General features: G+C 49.3%; 2 non-coding genes across 2 annotated transcripts; one reads left to right on the top strand and one right to left on the bottom strand.

Annotated features, from left to right (window-relative positions):
- Window positions 1–13,779: 13,779 nt before the first annotated feature.
- Window positions 13,780–13,852, bottom strand: TRNAV-AAC (transfer RNA valine (anticodon AAC)). Its single transcript has one exon. It is a non-coding gene; the product is annotated as a tRNA-Val (tRNA).
- A 999-nt stretch (window positions 13,853–14,851) lies between these two features.
- On the top strand, window positions 14,852–14,923 carry TRNAE-CUC (transfer RNA glutamic acid (anticodon CUC)). The gene has a single exon. It is a non-coding gene; the product is annotated as a tRNA-Glu (tRNA).
- The last annotated feature ends 2,259 nt before the right edge of the window (window positions 14,924–17,182 follow it).

Genomic DNA, 17,182 nt, shown 5'->3' with positions numbered 1-17,182 from the left:
ACATCACATTAGGTAAATATAAACAGTTCCTTATTTAGGGCTTAACTTGCCATTGGGCCTTATTACATCAGAACATCCAGCCAAAGTGGAACATTCCATGGTCAATGAGCAAACATCTCACCACCCTCCCTGACCAACAGGCCAGTAACACTCAAGAGGCAAAACATTCCATTATAAATAAATGACCTCTTGTGTAGGTTAAACCATTCTATGAGTTATTCCTAGAAGGAGTGAACACTTTCCTTAAATATGTAAAACATTTCATTTAACCGTAGCATTAGGTTGGCAACACTCCCTTCCAGTTTTTAGAAGTAAAACCTTCCAACACTCAGGCATAGGCATTTCATGTAACACTCTTCGTTAGAAGTTAGGCCATTCCACCTTACATGAGTGATAACCGGCTGCTCAATAAAGAATCAGGTATGGTCTTCTGGTTTACCCCCTTGGAGGTAAGTAATCAACTTTTACTTGTAAAACACACTCCTGTAGGATTAACGTTTTCTTAGATAACTGAAAGGCATTGCACTAGGCAGAGTTAAACATTTAACTACCCAGTACCAAATGTTCCTATAGGGCATTCCATCCTAATATGCAACAGTGCATTTCATCACTCCTCTTAAACAGAAACACACATTTCCTTACCCAGGAATCAACATTCTGTTACCTATTCTAAGCAGGCACAACATTTCAGCTACATTTCATTACCTAGAGCATTACTCAAAGCATCTTTAAATGAACCTTTCATTAGGCATTCAATACAGCATTTCATTAAGTCAGGGTCATCCACCCTCCAACTAAGTTGAGGATCTCTTTACTCTGGAATAACCCATGCCTAAGATGATAAGGAGCATTTCCTTAAGGCCCTCAACAGAACATTTCACTAAAGCAGGTAACCAACATATCCCTTATGCCAGGATCAACATTACATTCCAACTGGTTACTTTAATAATTCCCCTTCCCCTAGTCAGGGGTTAACTTTTCTATCATTGGAGATCCCAAGGTGTCTTTTGGGGGCTCTGTCTAGTTCTAGGCCTTATCTGGGGCCAATAGGGCCCAGTCACCAGTTTCCAACAATTAATGAGGGCCAACGGGGCTCAGTGACATCTTCCCCCGGGGAGGGGCGAACACGGGGCCTTACCCGGCCTTCCGCCCTCCTCCCCTGGGGGATTACCTTTTATCTTCGGCCCTTTCAAGGCCCTTGCGGAGATTCTGCAGCCGGGGAGGGCTTTGGCCCTCAAGCCGGCCTCGTGGTGGCCCAGCGCGATGCAGAGGGGCCTGATGCAGGCGCCGGCGCTGGGACCGAGGCTGATCCTCGTTGTGGGGCAAACCGGAGGGGGGCTCCTGAACTCCACACCCCCTCCGCGATGAGTGTTGGGCCCGGCAGGGCTTCCCTCAGTTTTAGGCAGAGGCGCATCAAAGCAGCCGATCGCTGCTCGGCTCCGGCGGACAAATCCGGAAATTAGAAAGACGGGGGCGCGGCTAGAGACGCGGCGCCCCTGTCACATGATGCAGGCAAGGGCTTCAGCCTACTTGCGACGCGGCGGCCTAACTCAGCTTCCAGAGGCCGCCGCGGAGATCTCGTCAGTCGGGCCGGTGGGGCGGCGGTGAACACCGCGATGGCTCCGTGGTCTCCTCTCCAGGCAATGGCGGCCTTCCCTCGGCACCGGGGGCCGCCGGGGCAATGCTAGCGCGTCTGTGGGATGCCTCAAACAGTCCGGGCTGCAACGGTGACTGGGGAAGACAGCGCCTGACAGGGCGTCAGCGGTGAGTGCGCATACTGCGCTTTTGGGGGGCACAGCGCTGGGACGCCTCTGTGCTGGGTCGTGGAGTTGCGCAGCGCTGGGCAGTTATGGCGCTTCAAAAACCTAGTGCTTCAGGGGCATGAAGGTCACCAGTACCTCAGCACTTCTCACAGGCACAATGAGGCAAAAGCGCTCCACACCGGGACTTCAGGGCGCTTCCAGGATATAGCGGCAATTCCTACAGCAGCGCTGGACACACAGCGCCACAGGGTCACACCAGCCTACAGATCCCCAACAGGACGGAGGGTTACAGCGCTCTGAAGAGAGGTGTCATGGCGCTTCACAGGCCAGTTGACAGGGCGTGCTCGTCAGCCCTTCACAGCGCTCCAATGGGGGCCCAGCAGGGGAGCAATTACCAGCGCTTTTCACACACAGTTCTCAGCGCTGATGAGGGGCAGGTTATAGCGCTTTTTCAGGCAACAGTCTCTCAACTTCCCAGCGCTTCAACTAGGCAGCAACCTCCTCCATTACCTCAGCGCTCTTCCCAGGGGCCAGTCCCAGAAATAAGGCAGTTCAGGCAGCGCTTGCAGGACAGGTAGCTCAGGATGCTAGCGCTTAGAAAATGGGAGCGCTTAACCAGCAGACAGTTCCTTTAAATTAGGAGCAGGACATCAGATCAGACAGGACAGGCCACCCAACAGTGGTCAATCAGGTAGGGGAATCCCAGATGGCGTTAGGGGGCACAGGGAGCGACACAGCGCCAATACCTGGTGGGTTCCTCAAAAGTCCTGTGGGGATTTAGTTTTCTTCTTGGCGTGATGTTTCTTGCGCCCTTAGTTTAGTTGCTTGGTTTCTTATTCCTTGTTTTAGTTGCTTTGTTTCTTATTCCTTGAAGGGGGGATAAATTGGTGGCTGGTGTTCCAAGTTCTTCTCAGCCAATCCCTTCAAGTGGTCCCTGGGGGTTCCCTTCCGCGGGGTTATGTTGAAGGTGAGCCCATAATTCTATCAATGCCCAGGCTGCTGGCGCAAACCGCCTCTTAGTTTCCATTCCGAATAATTTACCAAATAAAGAGACGGGCGCTGGGAGCAGGAATCAAGAACAGAGTTTATTTCTCATGAGGAGAGCCAGTCATTTCGGACACGAAACACAGTGTCTTTCGGGAGGTGCTCTAACAAGTGAGCTTGAGACTCTGGCTTTTATACATTTGCAGAACATTTGATGATACAATCAGGTCAGTGTGTCGCAAAAGGAAAACATTCCTATAATCCTCGTGATGATCCTACTCCACATACGTTCACAATGGGGACCCTTGACCTGCTGATAAGAGGGAAGGGCGATCGTGCAACTGAGTGTGTCGTAGGATGTGTGCGCCTGATCATGGCCCAGGGGGTGGGGTGGCTAGGCATACAATAAGGGCAGTAAATGGTATCTCCTGGCTTAGGCGATGGCCTCGGACATGTGTGGTCAGCCGAACTCGGGGGAAGGGGTCATCAAAGGAGTGGTATTCATGCCTGCGTGGACAATCGAGCGCGGAGGGAGGGCTCGTCAATAGAGGGGCATTCATGGAAGGGAAGGAGGTGCTGGTCAGGCGCGGCCGTGATTCTCAAGGACAGGGCTTTGCGAAAGAAGAGGGTTTATGACTTGCTCATATGAGGAGAAGGAGGGGGGTCAGGGTGCATGCAGGGCCAGAGTCGCGCAGAGAGAGAGAGAGAGAGAGAGAGAGAGAGATCTTATGACCTGTATATGAGAGAACAGGGGCAGTCAGATACAACTGGGGGGGTTATGTCAGCTGAGGCGAAGGGTGCCTCTTCAAGAGGGAAATGGGGGGGTGCCTGGGTCAAGCAGGTGGGTTGCCTTTCATAGCAGGGTCGCGCAGAGTGCTGGGTTTCATGGTCTATGTATGTGAGAGTGGGAGAGGGGGGGGGTGTGCTCAAATGCGCGCAGGAGGGAAGCCAGTGATTCTAATGAGTGGGCAAGAGGCCAAGGTGCCTAAAATGGCTATCATGTACACATGGGTACAGGCCTTTGCGGGCTGAGGGATGCAGTCAATGCTTTACAATATTCATGGTGCGTGCAGGGAGGGGAGTGGGAAAAGGGAAATGAACGTTGCCTATGTACATCAATACTTCTTATTTTCTACAGTCGCCCCTTTTTACATAGCAAAGTTCATTTTTACAGTCGATGAAGGTACATATAAACAGGTGCGATCGAAGAATTTGCATTTGTCAATACTAACATATGTCATATAATCATGGACAGTTGATGTATTTGGCAGAACGCAGCACATAGGGGATGGCATTTGTCGAGTTCCTATCATTTCAAATCACTACATAGCATAAATGTTTCTGACTTAAAAATATGACCAATGAACATTTTGACCAAGTAGTCAAGGGAGGAATTCAGTTCAATACGCAAGATCTCTTCGTCACAGTGTCTTTTATCAGTGAGCCATCACTGGTAGGCTCTAGTCCGTGTCCTTTCGTTGGCGCTGTTGAGCACCCGCGGTGGAGCTATAGGTCCAGCTCTGTTCTATCCTTGCGCGTTGCAGGGTGCGGTCAGTCCTCTGCTGTTAGACCACAGTCCTGTTCCCTAACCAATCCTTTGAGTGGCGCCTTAAGCTTGGCACCTATATTTCCGTGGTGTAACCCCATTTCCATCTAGATGCTGTTCTTCCTTTCAGCAGAGAGTCGCATGGAAAAGAGGGTGTGCTGTTTCGTTAGTCGATGGGAGTGAGAGGGCGGAGTGGGGGCAGATTTTCCCGGGACACACCAAAGGGACCAAGGGAGCAATGGGTAACAAGCAAGCAGGCCCATCAATCGGGCTTGAAAAGAGGGACGGAGGCTCCAGGCACACGTGGGTTGGCGGACAGAGAGCTTCAGGACAGCCCTTCATGCTTTCTTTTACCGCCTTTGAGAGTGCTGCCTCGTCCCGTTTCTTGTTGTCCTGCGGCTCCACCTCTGGTTGAGGTCGCATGTGTCTCATGATCTGCAGCCACGCTGTGCGTCACATCCGGCCCTTCTCCTCCGGTGATTGAGTATCTTTAAAATGGGTAAAAACAAGTTTTAGAGAACTGGCAGGAGAAGAGATTTTTACATATGAATTCCACTCGCAATCCTAGCACCTGGCGTTATGCTCATTGGTCATAGTCAGAAGTCTATTACCATGAAGTAAGTAGGTGGGTATTTCTACTGCGTTCGCACCAAGTCTAATCGGCGTTCGTTCATGACATATATGGACAGAGGTCGGACTCTTATCACCTGCGTATTTCAACAAAAACCCCAAGATTGACAACATTCAGGAGAGACTCGTCCTTCTAATTCGAGCCTTAACAGTCTTACATTTCCCTTTAGAGCTGGCTAACTCTTTAAAACAAGCGGGGGTGCAATCATTGAAAGACAGAGTCAAACATGTTTTTCTCGAGGGGCGGCAGTTACTCATGGTCATCATATATATATATCGGGGACAGTAGCTGGGGTCGATCAAGTGGGGCGGGGACGCTTCGGGCATTCGTGCTTGGGTGCAAAGGGGTGGGGCAATCTGGGCATTGGGGGTCAATCTGGACCTTGGCGCTTGTCTCTAACAATAAAATTTAGGATGCCATTGGCATATAGTTCCCCTAAAAAAAAGGCCAAATTGGGGGACCTTAGCCATCTTACCTGTCCTTTCCTTCTCAGCCAATTCAAGTTCATTCATTTTGCAGAAAGGAGAGGCAGTAACATGGCGAGATACAGTCATTTTAGTTTCGGTCAATTTCGCTGAACACCTTCGTGTTCAATATGTATCAAATCAGACTGGTGCCGGTGGGGCACAAATTTTACCAAAAAGAGGGAGAGAAAATAGAGAGACTCTCCTAGAGAGTGAGAGTCGTCCGCAATCTAAACGAGCCATTCGGTACACGTATGACATGTAGAGAGAGAGAAAAAAAAGGGTGGAGAGAGAGAGAGACGTGTACGAAAATAGGTCATTTAGTGCGCTCACAACACAGAACAGCAAAGGTCGGGTAACATGCAGATATAGACAGAGGGGAGACATATATTCGTACGTTACACACACACAAACTCGGACAGGGAAGACGGCACATGTATTACACATATACAAGACATTCACAACAAGACAGGAAACAATTGTTAGTCTACAACATCTGTTTTTATATATATCCTACGTATCTTTACTATCCTATTTATCTACGTGCTTAGCTCTTTCTGCCCTTCCCCCCTTTTCCTTCTCGTTTGTCACGCCTGCGAGCGTTCCCAATTACCAATACTCACACCTCCGTTTAGTTGATCGGAAATTAACCTGGTCGTGCTAGTTACCCATGGTTGGATCTTAAACCATTTTTCTGTTCCCTCCTTTGGTGGGAAGTTCTCCAGGCTGAGGCAACGGCAAGTATTGATCGGGAAAACAGTCGGACAGCTTGGCTATATCTGTAAGAGTGTGAGAAAGGGGGCAGTGCATTTTGAACATCGGCAACATTTCTAACTTCCTAGGCGGGTGGTGCCGTGGCAACCCTTACCCGTACAATTTTTTTCTTTGTCCTTTCCCTACCTAGTCAAAACGTCCAGTTACATTATTTAACGCATCGTTTCTAGTCAGTTTTTTTTTTTGTCATTCAGTACTTGTCCAGTCTCTATGTCAGTCCATCCTCCCGTTGCTATGTTCTAAGGAGGAACAGTCATGTTTAAGTCTACGTCTTTTAAAAACTTTTATTTGTCCTAAGGACCATGCTCACATTCCCCTTTTCCCCCTCTCATCGGCGGTTCGGTCGTCGTCCATCCATACATCAGCCAGTGTTCCGACGTGACCTGCAGAAGGGAGGAAGAAGAAGGGGTGGGGGGGCAACATTCAAAACCTCATCAACGTGCAGTAATCCGGAAACGCTTTACCTACCACATACTCGACCTATTTTCACGTAGTGCATTTCCCTACCATCACGGCGTTTAAGCCCAGATGGACCAGAAAGGTCAGACAGATAATCATTGACGATCTGTGCGACATGAGCTACTTGGTCGTAACCCCTTTTGATCGGGTACAAGGGTGGCGGTCAGGTGGCATTTCTGTGGTGTCGTTTTAGGGCTTCTAAAGCACCTTTCCGGCTGCCTGTCACACATAGTGTGGCTGCTAAATATCGGGTCCTTTTTAACCTTTAGCCTTCATCATACTTTCTCGTTGCTCATAGTAGTAATACATTCAAAACTCATTAATGCAATCCGCTACAACTATGCTTTCGTTTCCAAAATACCTTTAATAAGGAGGGTTGACACATAAATACAGGCCTACAACTCGGTGGGCTAGCCACGGAGCAGATTGGAACTGTACATGGGAAGAACGAAGCTGGTGGCAGTTCATTGCATAAAGTGCGGCAGTGCAATAAAATCATATTAAACTCCCCTACAGAGCAAGCAGGATGTATGTCAGTAATTCATCTTTAATACATTCATAAATACATCATCCAATGTTCATTCATTACCTTAAATTACACCAATTCATTTTCCAACTCATAATCAGTACCCACCCTTAAGTCAATTCATTGTCCAAGCACATACTCAATATCCGTCATATCTACTTTCATTATCCAAACGTTATATATATCTCGGGGCAAAAAGCTTGCGCAATCAGGGTGCAACAAAGTTCATTAAAAACGTCTCATTTTGTGTCGGCGCCATTTTGGGTGGGGTCAGGCAAGTTCTAGCACAGTCAGAGTGTCTCTAGTCTCGCAAGGTCGGCCCAGAACTTTCCATTGGCAGTTCAGAAAGTCTCGTGCAATGTGGTTAACAATCTAACAAATATGGACCATGAGTCAAAGAGTGGGAAGGGCGGCAACAATTTTCCTACCGGGTCATTCTGGTGTTCCTCCGGAACTGAACAAGCCTGTGCCGTGGCGGCATCTTAGCCATTTCCGATCCGAGCCTGGTGCCGGCAGGAGTAGCACCGATGTCGTGGTTCCCAGTGAAGGGGGCGGGGGCACCCATGCAGAGGGTCGGGGGCCCCCCGGCTCTTATAGAATCTTCAAGGTCGAGGAGAGGCGATATGGAGCGTGTGCCCGTCCTGGGCAGAAGACCTCTTTTTGATGTTGACCCTCTTTAAGCGAAGAGTGTTGGGGTGTCGCTGGAAGCTTCCACCTGGAGGGAGGTGGGGGAGGGTCGTTCGCGGCACCTCCCCCTTCCAGCGACCCCGCGCCGTTCCCCGGCTCCATCGTTTTCGACATTGGCCGTGCCAGCCATTGATGATGGGGGGGGGGGGTGGTCGGCGGCTGAGGCAAGACAGCCCCCCCCCTTCCCTTGGCGACATGTGGCGGGACTACCTTCAACTCTCCAGGGAGCGTGGAATGTGGCGGGACTACTTGATTCGCCGCCGTTCTTGCCTTGGCGTCGGCCTTTGGCAAAAGCCGGATCGGGTGAGAGAGAGGGGTGGTCGGTGGCCAAGGCAAGACAGCCCCCTCTCTCCCCGCGGCCTGCAGGGCGGCAGAAGGGAGAAGACGGAGAGGTCCTTGTCATCCTTTGGACCGCCTGCCCAACATCATCTCCTCCTGACCGTGGGCAGGCGAGTCCCTCGTGCTTCCAGGCCTCGCCTTCCGGATGGGCGTAACCGCGGACCTGTTGCACTTCGGGAGCTTCCGGAATGGGGGTAGGTACCTATTGAGTTGTTTCTATTTCATGTGACCGTTATGTGGGCAGGGCGGGCAATGAGGCAGACATGTTGGGAACAGGAACAGGCAGTGAAGCCTAGCTACCTCGTGGCTATGTTCTGATATCGAATCTTTTCGCCATTTTACATTTCTTATTACGAACTACTTCTAATGTTTCTTATTTTTGGTGAAGTCAAAAGCTCATCAGGGGGTTACTGACTTAGCCTGATTTATTTTTATTTTTCTTTCTCTTCCTTAGCGTGTTTCGAGCTAAAGCTTTCTGTTAGTAGGGAACGGTGATCACTTCATATTTTTATGTGTCCTTTTCACTAGGGGGGGGTACATCTGGACGGACCAGACGAGTCCCCTCCAATAAATGGTCCGGGGTGGAACGAGATTATCGATCAAAAGGGGAACATATATTCCTTCATTAGGGTATCATCCTGGACAGACCGAGCGATGTACTTCCACTTACTAGGGTAGCCTCCTGGACGGACCAGTCGGTCTATTTCTATTAAATGGCCCATGAGTAGAGAGCATATGTCCTCCATAAGAGTAGTCTCCTGGGCGGACCATGCGAGCTACCCCACAATAACCAACCAGTGGGGAGTGGGTAGGACTGACGAATTCACAAAGGGGCATAACCTACCCTTTTCTACTTGCAAAGACTAGACAGAGTGTTTCTATTTCACGTTGTTTGCAAATAGAAAATACCTCAAACGAAACAATTCCTGGAACAACAATGTCCAGGCAACCAACCAATCAGTGGGGAGAAAAACAGGCATGACGGATTACAACGGGGACAAATGTCTGCATTACCTGCCCTTCGCTATCCATAAAGGGAACAGAATATTCCTATTCGTCTCTGTTTGTGGACAGGGAAGATCTCAAAGAGCAACAATCGATTATTAATCGACTTCAAACAATCAGTGGGGAGAAAAGTAGGCATGACGGATTACACCGGGGACAAAAGTCTGCATTACCTACCCTTCTCTATCTGCAAAGAGGGACGACGTTCCTATTCGCCGCTGTTTGCAAACAGAGAATGTCTCGTTCTCAAAAGAGAACCAATATGTCAAGTAGCCCTCAAAGCTAAATGAACCAATACCAACAATGCCAGTATACAAATACCGGTTTTCAATACAAACAATCAATCAATAACCAATACCAACAATGCCAGTATACAAATACCGGTTTTCAATACAAACAATCAATCAATCAGGTGGACAGAGCCACCCTACCAATCAGGCGTAAAAACACCCTACTTAATCTTACCCGGACCGGACCATACGGACAGTTCTTCGACTCCCTCCTCCAGCGCCCGATCGTTCTCTTACTCCATGTAGCATTCCTGTGGGATTCCAGTCAGGACAATAGGTCACTCAAGAGAGGTCCGTTCAGAATTGGTGAAGTTCTGTCGATCGGCAGCCGGGCTAGGGCCCTCTCAAGGCAGGTATACTCCGATCATTTTAGACGTTCACTTCTTCGTCTGGATCTCTCTTACCGAACCCCATGTCACTGATGGACCCCGCGTTGGGACGCCAATTGTTGAAGGTGAGCCCATAATTCTATCAATGCCCAGGCTGCTGGCGCAAACCGCCTCTTAGTTTCCATTCCGAATAATTTACCAAATAAAGAGACGGGCGCTGGGAGCAGGAATCAAGAACAGAGTTTATTTCTCATGAGGAGAGCCAGTCATTTCGGACACGAAACACAGTGTCTTTCGGGAGGTGCTCTAACAAGTGAGCTTGAGACTCTGGCTTTTATACATTTGCAGAACATTTGATGATACAATCAGGTCAGTGTGTCGCAAAAGGAAAACATTCCTATAATCCTCGTGATGATCCTACTCCACATACGTTCACAATGGGGACCCTTGACCTGCTGATAAGAGGGAAGGGCGATCGTGCAACTGAGTGTGTCGTAGGATGTGTGCGCCTGATCATGGCCCAGGGGGTGGGGTGGCTAGGCATACAATAAGGGCAGTAAATGGTATCTCCTGGCTTAGGCGATGGCCTCGGACATGTGTGGTCAGCCGAACTCGGGGGAAGGGGTCATCAAAGGAGTGGTATTCATGCCTGCGTGGACAATCGAGCGCGGAGGGAGGGCTCGTCAATAGAGGGGCATTCATGGAAGGGAAGGAGGTGCTGGTCAGGCGCGGCCGTGATTCTCAAGGACAGGGCTTTGCGAAAGAAGAGGGTTTATGACTTGCTCATATGAGGAGAAGGAGGGGGGTCAGGGTGCATGCAGGGCCAGAGTTGCGCAGAGAGAGAGAGAGAGAGAGAGAGAGAGAGAGAGATCTTATGACCTGTATATGAGAGAACAGGGGCAGTCAGATACAACTGGGGGGGTTATGTCAGCTGAGGCGAAGGGTGCCTCTTCAAGAGGGAAATGGGGGGGTGCCTGGGTCAAGCAGGTGGGTTGCCTTTCATAGCAGGGTCGCGCAGAGTGCTGGGTTTCATGGTCTATGTATGTGAGAGTGGGAGAGGGGGGGGTGTGCTCAAATGCGCGCAGGAGGGAAGCCAGTGATTCTAATGAGTGGGCAAGAGGCCAAGGTGCCTAAAATGGCTATCATGTACACATGGGTACAGGCCTTTGCGGGCTGAGGGATGCAGTCAATGCTTTACAATATTCATGGTGCGTGCAGGGAGGGGAGTGGGAAAAGGGAAATGAACGTTGCCTATGTACATCAATACTTCTTATTTTCTACAGTTAGGTCAGTGGGGGGGGAACAGGATACCTCAACACTTGTAAAGCAGCACACTAGGCCCTGTCATTCCAGCATCATAAGACCCTGCCCTGACCCCCACTGCCTATCCTCCTGCGTAGGTACTTCCCCAGGTCTTCTCTCCTTCTTCTCCTCAGGAAAGTTCCCTCCCTTTCCTTTTATAGTGCCAGTTGACAGTTGGTAGTGTCAGTTGGTGTCAGTTGGTGTCACCTCACCTCTTCCAGAAGGTTCCAGAGGCTTCCGGAGGTTCCACCATTCTACCTGTGGACAGGCTGGCAGGCTAAGATGGATACATTGCCTGAGGGTTCCAGCCTGCCCCTGGCTACTAGAATGCGCCCTCTAAACCACGCTGCTGCAGCAGAGGTCTGTGGCGGCCATGTTAGGTGTAGAAGGTACCTGCATTTTAACACTAGTTTTAAACTAAACAGGGCATTCTCCACCACCCAAAGCCTATACAGTGTTGTTTCAATAGGGGCATTCTAAATTAACAGGGGATTAAAAAGCGAAAAATTTCTGGGGAAAGGGCCAAGTCTCACAGAAAACCATTGATACATCTGGTCCCACGTCTCCTGCTCGGGGAGCGACCAGGTGTGTAGTAGGCCCCGGCACTCCTGGTGACAGAAGATCACTGGGTAGCTGGTGCAGGCCCAGGCAGTAGCCGTGAAGCGACAAAATAGTAATTGAATCTGCTCCAGTGGGGCCCAGGCTGATAGGCCTGTCAGATGCGCCTCCATCGCCGGTGCTCCCGCTGCGTTTCAGCACTGGGGCCCACCAGGCGCCTGATGCTTAGGACTAGATGTACGACCAATTTTTGCATGTGTAAACGGGTAAAGTTAAAAAAATTTTTTTTAATGCATTCAGTTGTTCTTTAAGGAAAATGAGCTGCATTAATGATGCGTTTTCTGAAGGTCGCTGTCTTTGTCTGCGTTGCCTCAGTGTTGGTTCGGGGGGTGCGGTGGGAGTCCGGGGGAGTGGGGCGTGTCAGGAGGGGGTGGAGCGGTGGGTGCGATGGCCCTCTTGGGTGTCCAGCCTGCATGATCACTGGATTCATGGCATCTGTTGTTCTTCAGGTGTGGCTCTGGCCTGGGAACCCTTCTCTGGTGCAGCCTGTGGTCTGACTTTACACCAGGCGAGAGTGTTAAAATCCTGCTGCTAACGCGCCTTATCACCTGTTTTGGGATCTTATCGCCGATCTGGCTGGTTGTTGATAATGTTGCGGAGTCGTGTTGTCATTGATTTTTACGCGGGAACTCCTACTCTGCATCTCATTAGCGATAGTTGCCTTGGTCATCTGTGGTGATATTTCTTTGCGGCTGCTATCACAGGTAAGCTGGTTATATGGGCTGTTATTTCCTGCTTGTGAATGGGGTGATAGTTTTATCGCAACTTTGGCTGCAATAAAGTGCCAATAACGCAGCAATAATTCCTTGAGAATATGCCCCAATGTGTGTGTATTTGTAATTGCTGCTGTCCCCAGAAGTCCTTGCTCCCGGAGTGGGGGGGAGCGGCACATTCAGATCTTGAAGGTAATTCCAATAACCAGTTACAAATGGTTTCTTCTAGAAGATTGTGTCTTGGGAGTTTGACTTGTGTGAACTGCAGGGGAGACATTCTACGCGATTCCTGCTGCTTGGTGGAACTGGCTAATTGTGTCTATTGGAATGTCACTGAATCCATAAAATATTGCTTAGATATTGATGTCAATGTCCTAGTGCACATATCCTAGACCGGGATCTAGTGGAAACCAGTTGCAGCTGGTAAACTGGGAATTCCAAAGAATGAAGGAAGGTACTTGTACGACACAAAAAGCTGTGTGTCTTCTCTGTGCGTGGGCCTCTCAGCCTCTCACTCTCCGTTAACTCACTCCTAGCACTTGAATCTCTCACTCTCTCATGCTCTCTGAACTCACTCCATTGCCCGAGTCTCTCACTCTCTCACACTCTTTTAACTCACTCTCAGCGCCTGTCTCTCACTCACTCTCACTCTCTTTACTCACTCCCAAGGCCCAAGTCTCTCACTCTCTCTTATCTCACTCCTGGTGCGTGAGTCTCTCACTCTCCCTTAACTCGCTCCCAGTGCCTGAGTCCCTCACTTTCTTAACTCACTCCCAGTGCCTGTCTGTCACTCTCTTAACTCACTCCCAGTGCCTGAGTCCCTCACTTTCTTAACTCACTCCCAGTGCCTGTCTGTCACTCTCTTAACTCACTCCCAGTGCCTGTGTCTCTCACTCTGTCACACTCTCTTATTCACTCCTGCTGCCCGAGTCTGTCACTCTTTGTTAACTCACTCGCAGTGTCTGTATCTCACTCTCTCACTCTCGTAACTCACTCCTGGTGCCTCAGTCTCCCTGAGGTCCCTCTCTTGCGCTCTCTTGTGCTTTCTGATTCTGTGTTCTGAGTCTGTGCATTTCGTGCCTGTGTTTGTGTAAACATTGGTGTCTGCCTGTGTCAGTGCCTGCAGCGTGTGCAGTGCCTGTGAGTGGTGGATGGAAGCAGCTGTCCGGCAGTCTGTCTGTAAAGGGACAGGAGTGCGATGTCAGTCTGTCCTTGGAGTAGCTGGATGTATAAACGCGCTCACTGGAAATGCAAAGGGTGTGAAATGTGGCGATGCTATTTGTGGAACCAACAGGTGTGAGAATAAGAAATGAATTAGCTGTAGTGAGCTCGGGTGGAAAAGAAAAACGTGTTTCCGCCCGGTCTCGAACCGGGGACCTTTCGCGTGTTAGGCGAACGTGATAACCACTACACTACGGAAACCCATGGAAGAAGTCATGTGGTACCTTTATGTCGTATGAGGGCTCAGCGCTGACTGCAGCTCAGAACATGGAATACATTGAATGCTGCACAGATGAGAGGGCTCTAGCTGAATGCACTGAACTGAATGCTGCGCATATAGGAGGTCTGCTGGGGTGAATGGGGACTGCTGGGGTGAATGGGGCCTGCTGGGGTGAATGGGGCCTGCTGGGGTGAATGGGGCCTGCTGGGGTGAATGAGGTCTGCTGGGGTGACAGGTGCTGCTGGGGTGAATGAGGCCTGCTGGGGTGAATGGGGTCTGCTGGGGTGATGGGGACTGCTGGAGTGATGGGGTCTGCTGGGGTGAATGGGGCCTGCTGGGGTGATGGGGGCTGCTGGTGTTATATTGCTTGGAACCTCCTGGGGAGTGACAGGGTCGCTTGAAGATTGCTGAAAGGCAGCAGAGCACCCACAGGCTCTTGGTACACTGACTGGAACAAACGCAAGGTTGTCTAAAGTTTTGTATGTGAAGCGTGGATCGGTAATGTGCTTCAACAGTCACCAATGTCACCTAGTCACCTATGTTGTGATTCGTTTGATTTCTTGAAGGGAGGGTGACTTACCCTCTACTCTCTCCCTTGTGTTTGAATTAGAAGTAAAGAGCTCAGGGGCCGCGGGTGCACCCCTTAGGACAGAACAGTGTCTGTGACTGAAAGTAAAGTTTCCTCTTCCTGTCACTCACTCTGTTTCCGCTCCTTCGCCTCTTCCCTGGAGCCTCAGCCCTGCTCTCCTATTAGTGTGTCTTTGTTTCTGTTCTTCTTGTCCTCACTGCGAGTCTGCCGAGTAGATGGAAGTTTTACTGTTGTCTGATACTTTTCTCTGTGTGGGTTGTCCTACAAACATCAGTAGTATGAAGCAAACATTAAGAAAGAGCCCCCTTAGCAGAAGACACAAACAGGATGAACGCTGCCGGTGCTGCATCAGTGCCCTCATAAAGCCCAGTACAGCAGTATGACGCCGCGCTCCCTGGTGGTCTAGTGGTTAGGATTCGGCGCTCTCACCGCCGCGGCCCGGGTTCGATTCCCGGTCAGGGAAGGTGTACATTTTGTAAGCAACCACTTTCTTCTTGGATACTTAATGCGTCTATTATATTTCTACATACAATTTTAGTTGCATAATTACACTGATTACTTTATGATGTGCCCTACATGAGACACATTGATAACGATTGGTGCACATTTTATACCTCTTATTGACATAAAACAAGCAGGCGAGACTCCGTTGTTCAACGCGGTCTTAAGAAGCTGCAGTTTTGTTTGGAATCTACTATCTTCATGTTTTGTTGCCAGACCATGTTAATGAAAACAACTGGACAAAGTCACAATTCGCACTGCACTAAAGTGCATTGTAAATTCAATTGAAATTCCGTTTTGAAGGAGAAAAGTGGCCCCCACTTCCAGTGCACCCTGAAGAGATACAACATGACCTATTGTGTTTCCTGGAGAGAAGAATCACATCACTCAAGAGTTAGAGGGTCATTATGTCCTGATTAGACGCTGATGATTGGTCTAGGCTGCTGCTCACGAATAAAAGGGACTCTTAGGGGCATAATGAGCCCCTTGCAGCGCCGGAGCGTCACTTTTTGTGACACTCCAATGGCGCAAACTACAAAATTACATCCATGCGATCATGCAAAGACACTTTGGGGCATATGTACAAGCCCCTATCATCCCCACAGCGTCGCTTTTACCAACCTTGTTGTGGCGATAGAGGCCGTGCCTTATATACAAGCAGCGTAAAGTTACTTACAGTGGCTTGCCGCTGCCTGGTACAGAAGGCCCCTTTCACGCTATGGTTAGCATGAAAGGGGCGTGCAGTGGGTGATGTGGTTGGCGTTCCACAGCAAAACCCATTCATTTTGACAGTGCCCCCTATGTACAAGGGTGCCTTGTGCAGCACACACGGAAAAAGCAAAAAGGCCATAGTTTGTTTATGTACAGGAAGGTGTCCCTTCCTGTACATAAACAAACCAGCAAGAAAAATGCCATTTTGTCACTGTCATGTGTACTTGGCACTTTAATATTGTTTATGAGCAGGAAGAGACGCCTTCCAACACATTAACAATCCTCCCCAGCACACAGACACCCTTGCGCTATGGTGCAAGGGTGCCTGCGTTAGCACCATCGTAGGGGGAAATGCAAGGCTGCAGCACATTCTTGTAAGTATGGTGCAACCTTGTGTTTCAGAAGTGGCGGAGCGCGGTGCTAAGCCAAGGAAGCCAACGCCGCACTCAGCCGCTTTCTTGTACACATCCCCCTTTGAATGGCCTCATAGATCTGAAGTAAGGCAAGTCAGTGCAAATCACTACATTGCTTCACTCTGGTCTCGTGAGGTGCTCCATGGGCTTTACAGTGGGTGTTCACACACAACACACAAAAAAATAAAATAGTGAAGCTTGTAGGTGCCTAGGTCATCCCTCCTTCTGATGCGTTTCATAAGGTCAGGTACGGAATCGCATGCGTGCAAACTTGACCCGCTACTATATATATTTTCCTGGCCTTCCCTCCATGTCCTGAGTTTAACGAGGGAGTTTCTTATCCTCATTTGGCCTTGTGCTTTTTAACTTTCCTTTTTGACATTGATATGTTGTGCACACGATTGTGGCACACTACGTTGAATTAAGCTAGTCTAATGCATGTCCTATGTGTCTTCTTTTTCTTTCTTGTCCTAGGTTTTGGAGCAGCACAATGGCCCATCCTGACAAGTATTTTGGGTATTTACTTTTTACCTTTTTAATAACATGCACTTCACTATTCTTCTTATATCCTGGTCCTGAAGAAGCGCCAATGACCTTAGCGGCAACAAAGGCGCGAAACATGTTGACTGTTTTTATGACACCTTGGCATATTGTGCCATTTGGGATTATACTCTAATTAAGAGTTTTTATTCTGCCAAGAGGGGTACTACATCAATATAACCTTTTTTAGGTTTCCCCTTGTCAGTCTTAATTTACCATACATGCACTTTGTTACACTCACATAAGACCCACACCGCACACACCCTCATGCACCATCCGGCATGCCTTAAAAGATCTCCAATAAAGCGACCCTTCGGGGGACCCGTTGGGAATTGCAGCGTCTTCTTAGGAGGCATATGGGTGATTTTTTGGACCCCGCCTCTGGAACAGTGTCCTTCATTTGTTGTAATTGTACCTATGGGGAGCATAAACACTGGACCATTAACTGGCTCCCTGGTCCCCTTCTCCTTTTTTTGATAGAGTAGCAATATTAAAATTCTACAGGTCATAATTTTTTTAAAAAGTTGTTTTCAATTTATGCTCATTAACAAATGCAG

Source organism: Lissotriton vulgaris, chromosome 1_1, assembly GCF_964263255.1.
Source record: "Lissotriton vulgaris chromosome 1_1, aLisVul1.2, whole genome shotgun sequence".
Lineage (NCBI taxonomy): Eukaryota > Metazoa > Chordata > Amphibia > Caudata > Salamandridae > Lissotriton > Lissotriton vulgaris.
Note: the sequence above shows the minus strand (reverse complement) of the source record. Positions and strands in the feature narration are given on the sequence as shown.